The sequence below is a fragment of the Podarcis gaigeae genome, assembly GCF_964106915.1.
Source record: "Podarcis gaigeae genome assembly, chromosome: 7".
In the NCBI taxonomy this organism is placed as follows: Eukaryota; Metazoa; Chordata; class Lepidosauria; order Squamata; family Lacertidae; genus Podarcis; species Podarcis gaigeae.
In genome coordinates this window covers 11,275,014-11,294,119 of record NC_139683.1, presented here as the reverse complement: position 1 = coordinate 11,294,119, position 19,106 = coordinate 11,275,014, and the positions used below count along the sequence as shown (strand labels likewise).

Genomic DNA, 19,106 nt, shown 5'->3' with positions numbered 1-19,106 from the left:
TTCTCCTCACGTTGGAAAGAGCAAGATGAAATTTGCACCTTCCAACATTACCAACTGTGTCAGACCATCTGTTTAGAAAATTAGAAGAGGAATGTTCTGTCTCTCTTAATGGGCTGAAATGGCTCTATTTTGCTTTGGGAGTTTTCTTCGCAGGCTGTGTTTTCCTCTCTGCCCCACCGATGACTCTCACAATTCCCCCCCCCCCCCGGCGCAGCAATTTAAATGTCGTTACGATCAGCGCATTGCTGAGCAGTGGTGGGTTCGTTTTGTTTATTGCTCTTCAGATCTGTTTGATACTTACTGCGCTTTCCCGCTTTTGACAACTTTCCCAATTTTGGCAATATCCCGAGCTTGACAATTTTGGTGTTCGAGCTATCAATAAATTGCTAAGAAATAAAATAAAATGAGTATATTTGTATCTGAAGAAGTGTGCATGCACACAAAAGCTCATACCAATAACTAACTTAACTGGTCTCTAAGGTGCTACTGGAAGGAATTATATATATATATATATATATATATATATATATATATATATATATATTGCAAAGTTATTGTAAACAAATCAAGACATTAGCAGGATTAATGTAAACAATGTGCAGTAAGGAACAACAACGATGACGACGACAACAACAACAACATATAAGTAACATAGAGGGTAAATAACAAATTGGTGTAATATGCAGTAAATTAAAATATAAACAAGGAACCATAGAAGGGGGGGGGGTCAAAATATGAGAATGATTGTCTGTGAATTTAATTTATTTTTATTTTGTATATTGTAAAAGCTTATTTTTTTTATTTAACAAATGAAATAAAATAAAATGTTACCACTTTTCTAGAGGAGGGTGGGATGGGATGAGCAGCGTCAGTTATTCCTGTGGTTTCCTCAATGTATATGGAGCTCTACTGAGTTTCATGAGACAAAGAGACAGGACCCTGCCCTCAAAGACACTACAGTCAAATTTTATAATTTGTGAGCCCCAAACTTGGCACCCGCCAAGGGATCCTCTTAGTTATGGATCTTCTCAATGTTGTGCCCCCTTGACTTGGTGCCCTGTGTGTGATAAATGCCTACATCACCCCAAATCTGGAGCTGAACTGGATCCCCTCTTCTGGTAACGCAGCCCCTTTCTATTCTCACCCCCTACCTCATTGGGTCAACAGCCTCCACAACACACTGCAGTGGGTGAGGTATTAAATATTTCCTCCCTCCAGGATGAATTATTCATGGCTGCTATGAGCAAGTCGCGCACAAACGGGAGGTTATGCAAACCCCAATTTTTCACACCCGTCCTAGATTGTGTTCCTAGAACTGCTTCGTGCATATTAATCTACTGTCGCAACAGACCCCAAAATCTTAAAATCAAATTAAGCCCCGTGATCCTTAATAGCCTGCAGGCTCTTTTCTTAATAGAAAATGGTCCCCATTTAAACAAGGCATTCTTCTGGGTTGACAATTAGCCCTGCGTGCTCGCTCCAGACTACTGAAGTAATTTGGATTATAAATCAAGCTAAACTTCCACTTACTGTGGAGCCGAGCTGTGAGAGGAGCAATAAGTTGCTGTTTTGTGTTGCGTTTTATGAAAACAGAATCTTTCTGCTATTGCATACGCATAAGGGAAATATTCCAGTGTGGTGGGGCTTGAGCAAAATATATGTGTGGAATAGAGCTTATCTGTTAGGGTTGGTGGGCAAAGACATACCACATATGAAAAAAACAATATTTTTATATGCAACAGCAGCTGCCAGGATAGTGATTGCCACTGAATGGAAATCTCAGGACACACCAACCAAAGAAGAGTGGATTTGTAAATTAAGTGAATATATAGAATTGGTAAAAAGGGACTTCAGTTATAAGATATCAATCAAATCAAAAGTTAAGAATGGAGTGGAAGTATTTCGAAGATTATATGTCAAAACATTGTTCTAATAATGACTATAGGCTTAGAATAAATATTATAATGCTAATAGGCTTAGAATAAAAAATGTAAGCAATAACAAAACCAATGAAGAAAGAAGGAAAAATCAGAATTTAACAAAAATAATTTATTATAGAATGCAAGGAAAAAAGGTAGAAAGAAATATAAAGAAGTCAAATTGCTGTGGAGGGAAGTAGAGGGTGGGGGGGTTTATAATTAAGTGTATAATTATGCAGCTGTTGTAATTTAGATATTATATGTTATGTGAAGGAATTTTGGTTATTATGTATATATGTTAAGTTTCAATAAAGATCTTGGGGGGGGGGATGTGTGGAATTAAGCATTTGCAGGGCTACTTATGGATAGCAGAACCTGGTCCATCACCAGTAAGATACCTGTGGCGCCATCAGAGTAATTGCATCTTATAGGGATCTCAAACTGCAGGCACCCAGAGTCTGAGAAAAACATTACGACGTCACTGCCAGTCTGGGTAGACAGTGCTGAGCTGCATGGATAGATTGGCCCAATAGAAGACAACATCACATGCTCATGGATGGATGGATGCTACATGTATGTTACATGCGAGAGAAGTGGCTGCATTTTTAAGGTGGCATACGTAAGCCGAGAGCATTATATTTCCAGCTGAGATGTCTCAGAAAGGAACCCCACTCAATGGACCAGAATGTGGTCTAAACCCCCCTTTAAATCCATATCAACGAAAAAAAAAGTACTCACTCTGAAACTCACCTACAGGTGGTACCTAACACCAGGAAAACTAGTGCTAATACGCCCAGGAACCTCACCAAAATGCTGGAGAGAGTGCACCTCCACAGGCACATACCTCCACATGTGGTGGGAGTGCCCCAAAATCCAACTATTCTGGACAACAGTCATATGAGAACTATGTAAAATAACTAAGCAAGTATTGGAAGTCACCCCAGAACTGACCCTACTAAACGTCTTCCAAGACAATAATGCCCATTTACACCACAAAGAACTCATAACCCACCTACTTTCAGCAGCCAGAAACACCATAACCAGACACTGTCAGAAGTAAGCATGGACCAATGGTACCAAATATTATGGGAAACAGCCTTAATAGAAAAATTAACCAACACAGTGGTACCTCTAGATACGAATGGGATCCTTTCCGGAGCCCTGCTCGCATCTAGAAGTAAACATAAGTAGCGACGGCACATCTGCGCACGCACGAGTCGCTTCCACCGCTTCTGTGCATGCGCGTGACATCATTTTGAGTGTCTCCGTTTAACGCGCTCTGTTACTTCCAGGTTGCCGAGGAGCGCAACTCGAATGCGCTCAACTCGAAGCGTATTCAACCTGAGGTATGACTGTAAACTGAAACTGACACAGGGACAAACAGAAGAAGACACCTTCACCCTGGTATGGCTCCCCTTTATTACATACACAGCCCAACAAGACAATGACAATAATCCACCAACAGCATACAAATCAATATGGCTAACCTGATCCAAAACACCCACCCAGCCCACTCACACATGAAAACAAAGATCACCACAGCCAACCACAAATGAACAACCACACCCTAGGTCAACCCCAACCTCTCTCACCACCAAAGGAACACAAGTGAATAGCAAAGAACCTTCACAAGCAATGCTGACACAAAACCCCACATATATTAAGTATAATAGAAAAATCGCCACCTGACCCCACCCATCTTCCTCACCCCTCCACCTCTTTCCCCCTCTTCTTCCTAATGTCTGAACAAATGAAACTGATCTGTAAAAAATGTTACTTGGAAAAAGAGAGAGAGAGAGATTGCACATACTTTTGTAAACGAAGAAAATCTTTAATAAAAATACATTAAAAAGGAAAGGCAGGAAGGAAAGAAGGCCCCCACAGCATATGTTCAAAAGCTCTCCATTATCAGGACTTTCCCCCCAACCAAAGACGAATTCTCTTCTATAGAAAAGACACTCGGAATGTACTTGGAGGTTCCTGGCCTTCACTTAAAGCACTCTGTGTTATTTGGCCACCCTGTGTGCGATGGGAGTGTGCCCATGCACACAATGTTCAATTATGTTTCTTCAGAGGTTAAATGTGCCCTGCACAAAGAACTGGACACTTTTCTTACAATACAAGAATCAGGAGGTGCTGCACTCTCCTTCCTTGCAGGTTTCCAAGCAGAGGTCAGATGGCCATATGTCGTCATCATCATCATCATCATCATAGTAATAATTTATTATTATAAATTTATTATTTATTATTTATTATTTATTCCCCAGCCACTCTGGGCGGCTTCCAATCAAATATTAAAATACAGTAATACATCAAACATTAAAAGCTTCCCTGAACAGGGCTGCCTCCAGATGTCTTCTAAATGTTTGGTAGTTGTTGTTCTCTTTGACATCTGATGGGAAAATGAAATGAGATAGAACTTAGATTTCCCTCTACCTATTTAAGGACTTTATATTCTTTGGTGATCACTCCTAGCAGAGTAAGATTGGCTTCCATGAACACAGTCTTAACAGTGAGTCCGTAAGTGACCGTGGAGGCCAATTCTGGATCCACACGTCCTTCTACAGTGGGGACATGGGTTTCTGGGCAGGACCTGATCATGGCAAGGGTTTGCAAAACATGCCTTCCTCTTAGCACATTTCTCCTTTTCATTGGAGCATCTTCAAAGCCCATGACACCTTTGGTAAAGGCTGTTCTCCAGTTGGAGCACTTACAGGCCAGTGTTTCCCAGTTGTCAGTGTTTATACTACATTTTTAAAAATTTGCCTTGAGAGGGTCTTTAAACCTCTTTTGTTGACCACCAGCATTACGCTTTCCATTTTAAAGTCCAGAATAGAGTAGTTGCTTTGGAAGATGATAATCAGGCATCCGAACAACATGACCAGTCCAACGAAGTTGATGTTGAAGAATCATTGCTTTGACACTGGTGAGCTTGCCTTCTTCCAATACACTGGCATTAATTCGCCTGTCTTCCCAAGTGATATGTGAAATTTTTCGGAGACACCGTTGATGGAATCTTTCGAGGAGTTGGAGATGGCGTTTAGAAGTGGTCCATGTTTCACAAGCATACAGTAAGGTTGGTAGTACAATAGCTTTGTAAACAAGCATTTATGGTTTCCCTTCAGCAAGACCCTTTACATAATGATAAAACTGTGGTTAAGAAAATAATAACCTTGTACAGTGGTACCTCAACCTGCGTCTGCGCGGGTCATGATTCGCCGCTTCCGTGCATGTGTGTGATGTCATTTTGGGCACCTGCGCCTGCGCGAGTGGCAAAACCTGAAAGTAACCCTTTCTGGTACTTCCAGGTCGCTGCGGGAGGCAACCTGAAAACGCTCAGCCTGAAGCAAACGTAACATGAGGTATGACTGTACTGTTTTGATCTCAACTTTTTAAATTCTTTTTTAAAAGAAAAGCAATTGCATCGAAACAGTAGAATAAAAAGACAGCATAAAATAATAATAAATTTCTCTCCCACTTAGGTCTCTCTAACCAAATATTCTCATCCCTGGGGAAGGCGCTCTCTGTACATGCTCAGAGGCCCCTCAAAGTAGTTGACAACATTTATTTATTGAACTGAAATTTATACGTATGCAAAGCTGGCTAAGGCTGCCTAAACATTCAAGGATATAAGTGCTGAGCCCTGGCTTACAAATATGTGCTGCCCTTCGCCCCGCCTTGCGCACAGAGGATGCAGTTGCGGCGACGCTCCGCTGCGCTGCAGCAGCCCCTGGGCATCTTTCTCTGCCGCGCAACAGGGGCGGGAGGAGGAGGAGGGGAGAGAGAAGGACAGAAACTACAGCCCCCATCATGCAGAGCGCCTCGGCGAAGCCTTTAATAGGGTAGGGCGGGAGCAAGATGGCAGCAGCGGCGGCGGCTCCGGCTGCAAAGGGAAAGGGAGCGGCGCAGGTGAGTGCGTGCGCTGCCCGCCGCGGATGTGCGGGCATCGATCTCAGGCGCGGGTATCGCTTTGTAGAGGAGAATGCGCATAGGCTCCCATTTGCAGGGCCAGGGAGACGGTAGCAGCAGCAGCGACAGAGTCCGTCCTCCCTGCTTCATTTTTCCTCTCCCCTCCCTTGGCTTGGGCACAGTGGACTGAGGTGCATTGCAATTTGTCCCCCTTTTTTGCATGTTGCATTCTTAACATTTTATACGCCGCCTTTCCTCCCAGGAGCTCAAGGCGGCTTACATGGTCCTCTTCCTCCCCGTTTTTATCCACCCAACAGCCCTGCGAGGTAGGTTAGGCTGAGAGCTGGTGGCTGGACCCAAGGTCACTCAATGAGCGTCATGGTTTTTATCTGAGCGTTTTCCCTTCCCCTTTTACCCCGTTTACCTTCCATGCTTCCTATTCCCTCCCGTTTCACCTCAACAACAACTTTGCAAGGTAGGCTAGCCTGGACACAGCTGGCCAAGGTGGTCACCCAAATCAGCTCCGTTTGCCTGAGAGGAGATTTGAACCCTGGTCACAGCCTTATTCTCTAGCCCAGTATTTCCCAAATTTGGACTGTTTTTGGACTACAACTCCCATCACCCCTAGCTAGCAAGACCAGCGGTCAGGGGTGATGGGAATTGTAGTCTGAAAAAAACAATCAGAGACCCAAGTTTGGAAGACAGTCCTCTAGCCACTTCAACACACTACCTAATTCACACAAAACGTAGAACTTTCTTTGCTTATTGAACCCTGTGTCGTTGGCTGCGTCGTTATAATTATATCTGGGGTTTTCTCTCCCCCGCCCCTTTTCTTAACTTTATGCAATCTGGAGAGGAAAGTATCTTTCATATTTAGCAGGACCAGGTGAAAAAATGAGTTAGATCTCTTGCATGCCCTTTTAACAGCTGTGTAGACTTTCATATTAGCTACACCTGCTGAAATCTAGCTGAAATCTGAAGTCTATGCGGCTATTAAAGGTGTAGAACCTTCTTCTCCTTTGCATCTGCCCCACCATATGCAAAGCATGCCTTCTTCAAATGCCCCCTTGCCAAACCCTCTTGCAGTGTGTTGAGCGTGCGCTCATAGCTGTCAGGAAGATTTGACAATCCCTGTCGTTCCTCCATTTGCAGTCAGAACCCGTGGCTGGGAAGGTGGGAAATCCTTGCTGATCAGCTTATAGCTGCTAATCTGTTTGTCATCCCCGCACACACCTGCTTTCCTACGTTCTCTGCCCCTACAGATAAGGCAACTATATCATGTCAGTTCTGATGCCGAGGAGGAAGAGATTCTTCTCTGTTATGAAAAGAAGCGCTCATCAAATCCCCAAGTCTAGATTTGGAGTGGGGGGTGGGTGAGAATGCGGCACAAATGCCAAGATAACCCTTGTTTGTGCCCCTGTTTCCTCTCCTCTCCAGATTAGGAACCTGAGAAGCAGCCTTTTACAAAGCTTTGAGCCATTTAGCTTAGTATTGTCTACACTGACTGGCAGCAGCTCCCAGGGTTTCAGGCAAGGGACATTCCCAGTCCTACCTGGAACATTCTGCATGCTAAGCAGGTGCGCTAACACAGAGCCCTTAATTTGTCAGTATGCTCAAAGCAATCTCTTTTCCCCTTCCCCAGGGTGTTGGTATTTTGGGGTAGGAGTCAATCATATGCCAACAGGTTAAGCAATGGGCTGTAGCTCAGCAGGAGAGCACCTCTGTCCTACATGCAGAAGGTTCCTGATTTAAAATTTAAAAAATCCTTCCAGTAGCACCTTGTTGTTGTTTAGTCGTGTCCGACTCTTCGTGACCCCCTGGACCAGAGCACGCCAGGCACTCCTGTCTTCCACTGCCTCCCGCAGTTTGGTCAAACACATGTTGGTAGCTTTGAGAACACTGTCCAACCATCTCGTCTTCTGTTGCCCCCTTCTCCTTGTGCCCTCCATCTTTCCCAACATCAGGGTATAGAAGCTCCATTTGGCTATCATGCTTCTGCCGCTGTTAATTTGTTTAATCACCCTCCTGAAAAATCATCTAAAGCAGCCTTCCTCAAACTCGACCCTCCAGCTGTTTTTGGGACTACAATTCCCATCATCCCTGACCACTGGTGCTGCTAGCTAGGGATCATGGGATTTGTAGTCCCAAAACAGCTGGAGGGCCGAGGTTGAGGAAGCCTGCTCTAAAGTAAGGATGGGGAAGATGTGGCCTTCCAAATATTGTTGGACTACAACTCCCATCATTTCTGGCCATTGGCTACGCTGGCTGGGACTGATGGGAACTGTATCCCACAGCATCTGGCTGCCTCTGATCTGTAGAGTCACAGATCAGGGTCACTGCTCTAAAGCCAATATCAATCATTACATTGTGTGGCTGCACACTGTAATTGCCCTTCCTGTGATGATGGCTTGGTTTTATTGTCCTGAATCTGCCGCCAATCAGTTTTATTGGATTTCTGGTTCTAGGAAACGGGAAGACAGGAAGTTAATAACCTCTTTCTTCGCTCCTCGCTTTCCCTACAACAGGCATAGGCAAACTCGGCCCTCCAGATGTTTTGGGACTATAATTCCCATCACCCCTGACCACTGGTCCTGTTAGCTAGGGATGATGGGAGTTGTAGTCCCAAAACATCTGTAGGGCCGAGTTTGCCCATGCCTGCCCTACAATGTTTAAGACTTCTACCCAATCACCCTGGTTATCTTTTTATTTCTGGTATACTCAAAAGTCCTGCTTCTGAATCTTTTGCATTTCCCCCCCCCTTGGTAAGTACCCCCCCCAACCATTCATCATTAGGGCTGTCCTATACTGCTTCTTTTCTAACTCTGTGCTCTTCACTTGAGAAAATGTTCACTGGCTTTCTTTGATTACAAAACACAGATAAAACACTTAAACAGATGTTGCCGTTTTGGAGAATTAAGGGGTGGTATTCAGCTAAGTTTTACTCAGAGTAAACCAACTTAAATTAATGAACATGGCAAGTTAATTTCAAGGGGTTTTCTCTGAGTAAAACTTAAGTTGGCTCCCACCCATGGTTGTTTAATGTTTAACTCTAAATACCTAGCAGTTGCAGAGTTTGTTTGGCAGTAGAAGATGGCAATAAATAATAATGCAAATGTTGGGTTTATTGACTCATAGACTCATAGACGTGTAGATGACACCTCCTCCCCCCCCCCCCCGGATCATCTAGTCCTATTTTCTGCAATGCAGAAATCACAACTAAAGTACAAGACTCATTAGAGATGTTTAGAAAATTCATTGTTCTGATATGCTGAAGGAACCAAATTCCCTGCTACTGGCAATGGAGTCTGGCTTGTTATAGTAGATTGTTGTTGTTGTTGTTTAGTCGTTTAGTCGTGTCCGACTCTTCGTGACCCCATGGACCAGAGCATGCCAGGCACTCCTGTCTTCCACTGCCTCCCGCAGTTTGGTCAAACTCATGCTGGTAGCTTCGAGAACACTGTCCAACCATCTCATCCTCTGTCGCCCCCTTCTCCTTGTGCCCTCCATCTTTCCCAACATCAGGGTCTTTTCCAGGAAGTCTTCTCTTCTCAGGAGGTGGCCAAAGTCTTGGAGCCTCAGCTTCATGATCTGTCCTTCCAGTGAGCACCCAGGGCTGATTTCCTTCAGAATGAAGAGGTTTGATCTTCTTGCAGTCCATGGGACTCTCAAGAGTCTCCTCCAGAACCATAATTCAAAAGCATCAATTCTTCGGTGATAGTAGACTGTAGCGGGTGTCAAATGGAATTGTGTCCTGGTTTTTTTTGTGTGTGTGTGTATGGTCGTAGTTTTTTCAATAGCAGATTCCAGGCTGCTGCTATTTTTGGGGTGGGGGTGGGATTCAATTAGGACTATTCAGGTTGCATAATTATAGTTGATCTTCGTGCAACAAACCTGTTTCCCTGGAAGATCAGACTTTTTTGCAGTAAGGAAAGTGACGAGAAAATTCAAGACAAAAAGTGTAAGCTAACACTTGCTTTGCTGCAGCTTCACCTAACCTCCCCACAAATGCTCATTAAATAACCAGCACTGTCTAATCTCATTGCAAACAGATCAGGATGTATACTGAACAAAACAGGTCAACTGGAACTGCCCTCATTTCAGAGGAGGTGGACTCTGTGAGCTATAGTTTTCTGAAAGACACAACAGCAAAAAGGGATGCATGGTGACTGTAAGCTATGTGTAAATAAAATCCAGTATACCATTACAAAATATAATAGTGCTTAGCATTTGCATGGATCTACAGGGGATGCAATCTGCTTCTGAGTGCACCAGCTTTTGCTGTGAAAATGGCAAGCCAGGAATAAGGCTGCTGATTGCAAGGCAGGTCATGCTGTGATTAAAGTACAATCCTGAGCATATACCGAGATCTTATTTGTCTCTTTAGCTTCTCATTGGCTGTGGTTCTCTAAGGAAATCAGGCAGAGATCTTTCTCACTCAGGCACCCTGTGATCCCTTTAACTGACATTCCAAGGGAATGAATTTGGGAGCACTTCCAGAAGGATGCACGCCAGGAATGGGAAACCAGTGACTCCAGGAAGGCTACAGGCCCCAGGCAGCGCAGCCAGTGGTCAGAGGTGATGGGTAGTTGCTGCCTTAAAATGTATAGACTCATAGAATTGCAGAGTTGGAAAAGAACATGAGGGTCATCTTGTCCAACCCCCTGCAATGGTGAATCTTTCGCCCAGGGTGGGGCCCGAATCCATGCAGTTAAGAGGACCACAGATTCCCCATCCAACATCTAGTCAAATATGAGTGGTTTCAGAGGCGGGTATAAAAGATAGTTGGTAGAGCACGAGACTCTTCATCTCAGGGTTGTGGGTTTGAGCCCCACGTTGGGCAAAAGATTCCTACATTTCAGGTGGCTGACCCAGAAATGACCCATGACCCAGTCTTGGTCCCATCTAACTCTACAATTCCATGCGTCTTCAGTACTATGAGGGAAAGATGAAGAAATTACCTGTATATACCCGGTATATCCCTTATACAGTGGTACCTCGGGTTAAGAACTTAATTCGTTCTGGAGGTCCGTTCTTAACCTGAAACTGTTCTTAACCTAAAGCGCCACTTTAGCTAATGGGGCCTCCTGCTGCTGCCGCACGATTTTTGTTCTCATCCTGAAGCAAAGTTCTTAGCCCGAGGTACTATTTCTGGGTTAGCGGAGTCTGTAACCTGAAGCGTCTGAGGTACTACTGTATACATAATAGATCTCTGTGGTCTGTGAGAAAGTTCCATGGATTTCAGAAGTCCATTCCATAGTAAGGTGCCATCTCTACTATACATTTAAAGGACATGTTAGCTATTCTGGTTAACTCTGTGAGCTTTGTGTACATTGGAATATGGGAAGCTTCTTTAGAATCGTGGAGTTGGATGGAGCCAGTCATCTAGTCCAAACCTTGCATTGCATGAATCTCACCTAAAGCATCCGTGGCAGGTGACCAGCCAACTTCCTCCAAAAAACCTCCAAGGAAGTAGAGCCCACCACCTTCAGAGAGTCACCGTTCCATGGTTGAACGGCTCTTACCACCAGAAAGTACTTCCTGAAGTTTAGTCGGAATCTCCTTTCTTAATAATAATAATAATAATAATAATAATAATAATTTATTTATACCCCACCCATCTGGCTGGGTTTCCCCAGCCACTCTGGTCGGCTTCCAACAGAACACTAAAATACAATAACCTATTAAACATTAAAAGCTTCCCTAAACAGGGCTGCCTTCAGATGTCTTCTGAATGTCAGGTAGTTGTTTTTCTCTTTGACATGTGGTGGGAGGGCGTTCCACAGGGCGGGCGCCACTACCGAGAATGCCCTCTGCCTGGTTCCCTGTAACTTGGCTTCTCACAGTGAGGGAACCACCAGAAGGCCCTCGGCACTGGACCTCGGTCCGGGCAGAACGATGGGGTGGAGATTCTCCTTCCCCCATTGGTTCAAGTACTACCCATCGGAGCAGGAGAAAACAAGCCCTTATACCAAGTCAGACCACTGGTCCATTTAGCTGCATATTGTCTACACTGGCTGGCAGCAGCTCTCCAGAGTTTTGAGCAGGGCTCCCTTCCAGCCCTTCTGGAGATGCTGGAGACTGAACCTGAGCTACAGCCTTTCCCCTTATCATTGCCATCGGTGGACTACATAGACACAATAAATTTGGATGAAAGCACATGTTGAAGTCTGAGCCTGTGTTCTCCATTAAATGAGGCAACCCTGGAAAGCGATGTTGCTGTCCACAGCATTGGTGCAAAGAAGTTATTGCAATGAAGACGAGCACCGAGGCTCTTGAAATGTTAATGTTGTGCCCATGTGCCGACACTCCTCTAACGACTCTTCCCAAACGAGGCAAAATAGTTGAGTGTTGTGGGCGGCTTTGCACTTGACATTTTCAGTGTGGGTATAAATACCCAGAGTGCGAAACAGGCAGGCTCCCTGTCAGTTGTCAAAGGCACGTGCAGGGAATGGTGACCGTTCCCTGCAAAATGCGCAGAAGCAAGCGTTTGATTCTTGGCTGCCCCTTCTGCAATAAAACGTCTATTTATACATGCACCCTCTGTTCACACTGGATGAGGGATGTGTGCGTATACGTGTATATATAAAACACCAGATTTTGTTTTAATCTTTAAAAATAGTGGGTTTGAGACACATGTGGGGAGCTGTTTTAGGTTGACACAAATCAAATTAATAGTTGTCGGTTGGGGGAGTGGGCGGGCAATCCTATGTCTGGACGAGCAGTTTAGGATGCGGCCGATCTCTGGCTCGGCCAGCTAATTCCCCTCTCGGCTGGAGTCAAATTCACAACCCTGGCTCAGCTCATTATAGGTAAAGGTAAAGGGACCCCTGACCCTTAGGTCCAGTCGTGGCCAACTCTGGGGTTGCGGCTCTCATCTCGCTTTATTGGCTGAGGGAGCCAGCGTACAGCTTCCGGGTCATGTGGCCAGCATGACTAAGCCACTTCTGGTGAACCAGAGCAGCACACAGAAACGCTGTTTACCTTCCTGCCGGAGCGGTACCTATTTATCTACCTATGCTTTGTGCTTTCGAACTGCTAGGTTGGCAGGAGCAGGGAGCGAGCAACAGGAGCTCACCCCATCGCGGGGATTCGAATCACCCACCTTCTGATCAGGAAGTCCTAGGCCCTGTGGTTTAACCCACAGTGCCACCCGCCTCCCCAGCCCATTATATGTTGATGTAAATTGCTCATCCTGGCTCAGCTGCTGAGCCAAAGCTGTTGTAAGTTTGCCAACGGGGGGGGGGGGAATCCTAAGCCTGTACACCTCACAGAGGCCCCTAACTCCTAGGGGCCCAGTTCTTTTGCTCATGTTCTGAATGCTAAGGGGGAGGGGGAGGCTGAGTGTTCAACTCAGAGGGGAAGGAGGAAGAAGCTGTCAGGAGCTCAGCCTACACTCGAGTAGGACCCTGGTAGAGACACATTGTAGTAATGTCGTCCCCAACCTCTTGCCCCTCCCTTCTCCTGTCTCTGCTCTCCGGCCAGACTAGGACGCCCAGGGCAGGGTTGGCAGACGTATTACTTTTTGCAAAACAGAACAAACACGACCCGGTAGGGCTACCACCACTCCCTCTTGTCCAGGGGACCCAGAATCACAACCCAGGGAGAAGGCTGTGACCCGTTATCCTGGCCGTCCCCCACTCCACAAGCTGCATCCACAGACTTGCAGGCAGAAGTTCTACAGTAGAGCGTAACCAAGCGTAAGGCTAGGACTTAGCTATTCCCTCCGGAAAGGCACACAAACTAAAACAGTTTCATTCTTAAAAGGTTTATTTTAAAATAACATAAGAAACATGCTAGAATAGCAGGCACTCTTTTGGACGTTACAGATAAGAAAATAACAAAGGTACATAGTGTAACTAACTCTACATACTCACAACTCTAACACAAGATAGGATAGCTGAAGTTCTTTAGGAATCTGCAAGTTGAAGGCTTTCGAAGATCTCCATTTCAAAAGACGAACGACGGCTATTAAGTTGGAACAATAGAGCCGGGCATCTTTGCGAATTGCAGAGCAAAGGCAGAGAGCAAAGAGCAAGACAATTCCCTGATCTTTTATTCACAATTCGCACTTAGCGTCGTAACTTTCAAGCCAATCATAAGACTCAAATTATTTTTAAATGCGCCAATGACCGGCTTGCTAGTCAATCAATTTACCTCTTGACAGCTGGGCCAATTTGGAATTCAAACTTTAAATCAAAGGGCTTCCTCCCTTCCGTGGAAATTAGCCAGATCCACATTCCCAAGCAATTCAAGGACAGATAGCATCATTGGGGGGGGGGGATGTTTACACCATCGAATTCAGGTGTTAGTTCTTTCATTAAATCAAGACTTCCTTGGTTCTAATAAACCTTTCAGCTGAGGAGCCAGCTAGTCTAGGGTTTAAAGAGACACAACTTCTTTCCCAGGGTCCTTGTGGCTGGTGAAACTCCCACAAGGCCTCACTCCTTTTTGCTTGACCAAAGAATAATTTTCTAGATAATTCTAACTTTACTACACACATGCTTGACTGGCATGTTCCCTCCCTCCTGGTTGATGGTTCAGGAGCTTCATAAGCTTTCTTCTGCCCGAACGTCACCGCAACTGATGCCTACCGACACCGGCACACTTAGGGATCTTCAGAGTTTGCGCATCATGCGCGTGACCTGACCTCGGCAACTCAGCATTTTGGCTAATCTACTTTATTGACATATAAATGCACACGGAGCACTGCAACATGGCTCCCTCTCTCTCTAGCATCAGACAGCAAAAAGAAAGAACAAAGGACAATACTCCCACTTCACAGAACACAGTAACACAAACATCTTGTCTCCATCACTTCCCACTCTGTGGAGTCAAAACATACACCGTCATGTGAAAGACAACCATCACATGACTGCAGTCATGGAGCAGGAATTCTAACAGAAGCAGCCCCTGGCTGGTGGTGGCAGCAGGAGGCGAGGGGAGGCTGATTGTTGAGCCAGCGGCAGCTCCTCCTTCTCCTGCCATGTAAGGAAAAGATGGGAAAGCAGTCCCTGACTGGTGGTGACTGCAGCACGAGGGAGTGGAGGCCAAACAGGAGAGAGGAGGAGCCACCGGCTGTTGAAGTCACACTGCCACTGTGTTCAGCACCACCCCCTGGCTCCCCCTGACATCACGAAATCACACGCACGACACCCTGAGGTCATGCACACATCATCACCTCTCCAATCCTTGATGCAAGTTGGTGCCTTTGTCACCTGGTAATGTGGCTACCCAGCATAGAAGACAGTTTTAAAGGCATGTTTTCCCTCTGCCAGGCTTAGGCAGAGCGCCAGTCCCAGTCCCGCTGCTGAATAGGGCTTGGGTCTGGTGCAACTGTACTCCAGCTTAACTTACACCAGGGGTCAGCAAACCCCCCACTGTCCCTCAGACCTTGTGGGGGGCCAAACTATATTTTGAAAAAATAAATGAATGAATGAATTCCTATGCCCCACAAATAACTCAGAGATGCATTTTCAATAAAAGCACACATTCTACTTATATGAAAACACCAGGCAGGCCCCACAAATAACCCAGAGATGTATTTTAAATAAAAGCACACATTCTACTCATGTAAAAACACACTGATTCCCGGACCATCAGCGGGCCGGATTTAGAAGGCGATTGGGCCACATCCAGCCCCCGGGCCTTAGGTTGCCTACCCCTGACTTACACCCTCCTGCTATACGCCAGCTTCTTGTGCATAGGATTGCTCTCCTGATGGAACTACCAGCCTTCTTTTATTTAACTGATAAGACTATCATCGCCATGCCCCTCGTTGGCCAGAGTTATGGCTCTGATTTCTCCCACGGCTGTTTGTGTGTTCCGTGATTCTGCAAAACCAAAGGCGGAATTCTTCCTCACAACCTCGGTTTTCATTTAGGGGAGGGGAAAAAAAACACAAAACCCTCAAGTTTCTTGTCCCCGTGGCTGCAATGCTATTATAGGATCATAGAATTGTAAAGTCGGAAGGGACCCCAAGGGTAATCTAGTCCAACCCCCTGCAATCCTTGAATCTCAGCTGTTATGCAAAGACAAATGGAAACCCTGAAATATGTTGAACACATTTACTGGTAATTTATACAACTCAGGGTTGTATAAATTCATGATTCTATGATTCTAGGGTTTTTCAACACATTGTTTGGATTTCCTTGGTGCATTTGCTTAACCCCACCTGCCCCTCACTTCAACAGTTTTTGACTCCGTTTTAAAGCTCCAGGTTCTAAAAGACCCATCGGCCAGTATTTCCATATCTTGTCCTCAGCCGCTGTGTGTCTCAGCCCTGTGAAAACCCATATTTTTGAGGTAATTAAAATGTTTTGGCAGCTCATTGATTCCCCCCTCCTTTTAAACCATGAAACCTAAGTAAAAGCTGGTGGGCGACATCTGTTTGACACACTCCTTAGTGGGTCCAATGGTACATTTTGGGAGGGGGGGGAGAGAGAAACTTTGCTCCCCCCCTTCCCAAAAACCATAGGACATTTTTTTATGTAACTGGGAAAAGTCGCACGCAGCATATTGACAATCTGTCGGTGCTGCTTAACCATTGATTTTTGTTTTGATGCTTCTCCTCGCTGCTGCTTCTTTATTATAAAATCATGTTGATGGATGACAAGCTGCAGGTGGTAGGAGGATGAGAATGGGCCGAGGTGGGAATAGCCCATTCGAATTGTCTGCTGGAAGTAGGAAACTGATGGGAAGAAAGCAGAAAAGGGAAGGGTGGTGGTTGAGAAGACCAAATGCCAGTTTTGGCTGTAGCCAAGGGTTCACTAGAGACAGAGGCCCTGAAGTTGACTGGAGAGGTTATGAGCTACTAATTCCATCCTCTTCCAGCCTTGCTGGCTCTCAATCCTAGGTCGGCCCCTTCCCATTGCATGCTATTGGGGAGAAAACAGCAAAGACCTGATGAAGAGAGCCCAGCAGAGGTTATATTTTCTGAGAATCCTCCGGAAAAACAATCTCTCAAAGGACCTGTTGATGGCATTTTACCATTGTATTGTGGAGAGTGTATTGACTTATGGTCTGTGTGTGTGGTTTGGGAGCTGCACGGGCAGGGAAAAAACAATGCTGTCCAGGGTTGTAAAGACTGCAGAGAGAATAATTGGGTGCACTCTTCCCACCTTGGATCAAATCTATGCTTCCAGGTGCCATAAGAAAGCTGCAGAGATAGCGCAGGATAGTGCACACCCCGAAAATGATCTCTTCAGCTTCTGCCTTCTAGAAGAAGGTAAAGGTAAAGGTAAAGGTACCCCTGCCCGTAGGGGCCAGTCTTGCCAGACTCTGGGGTTGTGCGCCCATCTCACTCAAGAGGCCAGGGGCCAGCGCTGTCCGGAGACACTTCCGGGTCACGTGGCCAGCGTGACATCACTGCTCTGGCAAGCCAGAGCTGCACACGGAAACACCGTTTACCTTCCCGCTAGAAAGCGGTCCCTATTTATCTACTTGCACCCGAGGGTGCTTTCGAACTGCTAGGTTGGCAGGCGCTGGGACCGAGCAACGGGAGCGCACCCCGCCGCGGGATTCGAACCGCCGACCTTTCGATCGGCAAGCCCTAGGCGCTGAGGCTTTTACCCACAGCGCCACTCGCGTCCCTACTCAAATGCGATTTTGGTTTTAAATGCAGTGTAAGGAGTCTCTATGGGAGTATATTGTATTTAAAAATGGGGTATCAGAGCTTTTAGGGGGCTAACCAGGTTGGGATAGCTGGGATAGCAAGCTTGTTGGGTTTTGAATGTTTTATGTATATTTTTCAATTTTGTTGTTCTGTATGGGACAATGACAATAAAGATTATTGTATTGTATCGTAAAGATTATCGTATCGCATTGCGTCCTACATTTTGGGTACCCTTTTATGCACAGTGCTCAATGCATCCGCCTATAAAATGTTCATTTTGCATGCAACCTCTGTGCACACCACAAAGCACTTTGATACCACTTTAAACAGCCATGGATTCCCCCCCCCCCCCAAATAATAATTCTGGGAACTGTGGTTTGTTAAGCGTGCTGATATTTGTTAGGAGACCCCATTTCCTTTCACAGAGTTACAGTTCCCAGAGTTCCCCATGAAGAGGGATTGATGGTTGAGCCACTCTGGGAATTGTAGCAAATCCCACCCCCCAGCAACACATACATCTGAAGCAGTATCTGAAGAAGTGTGCATGCACACGAAAGCTCATACCAATAACAAACTTAGTTAGTCTCTAAGGTGCTACTGGAAGGAATTTTTTTTATTTTGTTTTGACTACGGCAGACCAACACAGCTACCTACCTGTAACATACACATACACACAGACTGGAGATTTGCATGCCCACCAAACCTCTGAACCTTTGAAGGAGAAGGTAGTGGGCAGATATTTAAAAGGGAAGTGTGTCTCTGTTGTTGGTAAACAATTATTTCCTCCCCAGCTACTACCAGTGTTACTTGTCCACATCCACTACATTGCTTTACTGGAATATCGCTTTATAAAGAATGTCAAGCAAAGCGCCTGTTTTTCGGGTTTGATTTCACGGTGATATCCAAAAACTAAACTTGTGGTGGCTGTCATGGCAACAGTGTCATAATACTTGCTATTAATATTACACACTGAGAGCGTGTTTTGAGGCTTGCCAATTATGTCTATATCTATATATCTGATGCTTTCACACACACCCCATCATTGCGTTTGATCTACAATATGCCTAAATATTTTTGAGGGGAAACATTATGGAGAAAATGCAACGGGCCTCTCCTGCCCCCACTCTACAAAATTTTCACAGCAGTATTTCTCATGACCTATTTGATGCTTATTACTGGTTTTCCAGCTAATGGATGTGTGAGTTTCTTCATGCCTTGCTGCACCTTTCGTCTCTGGTCAAATTCCCATGTTTATTGTGCAGTGGTTTCAAAGTATCTTCTGGAGAGTAACAAGTGTGAAATGCTATTAGTGTAAGCCAGGGGCTGACGGAGCAGTATGTTCCCAACCAGGGTCTTCTATGGCAGCTGGAAAGGTTCTAACCAAATGTCTGCATCCGCTGCAGTTTTCACCGACTCACCCTCTTCTATATATTGTCCCTTTAAGCACACCTACATTTCATTGGATGCCAGGATTGGACTCCTCATACTTGAGTTCCAGCGTGCATCTGGGCCTGAACTTAAGGGCACAGTTATGTAGCCAACATAATCCATGGTTGGGCAGCAGGGAAGGGTTAATCTGGTTGTTGTTCTTGTTGTTATTTATTAAATTTGAATACAGTGCTATCTTGGTTTACGAACCTAATCCGTTTGGAAGTCCATTCTTAAAC

General features: G+C 45.4%; 1 protein-coding gene across 3 annotated transcripts in view; it reads left to right on the top strand.

Moving 5' to 3' along the window:
• Window positions 1-5,702: 5,702 nt before the first annotated feature.
• EFR3A (EFR3 homolog A) overlaps window positions 5,703-19,106 on the top strand; it is an 81,779-nt gene continuing 68,375 nt past the window's right edge. For 2 of the 3 annotated variants that reach the window (XM_083749102.1, XM_083749101.1), the window contains exon 1: window positions 5,711-5,828. The gene's annotated coding sequence lies outside the window, so the exon portion shown is untranslated. Of the gene's footprint in view, window positions 5,829-19,106 lie in introns of all 3 variants that reach the window. The other variant, XM_083749100.1, reaches the window with a different exon arrangement.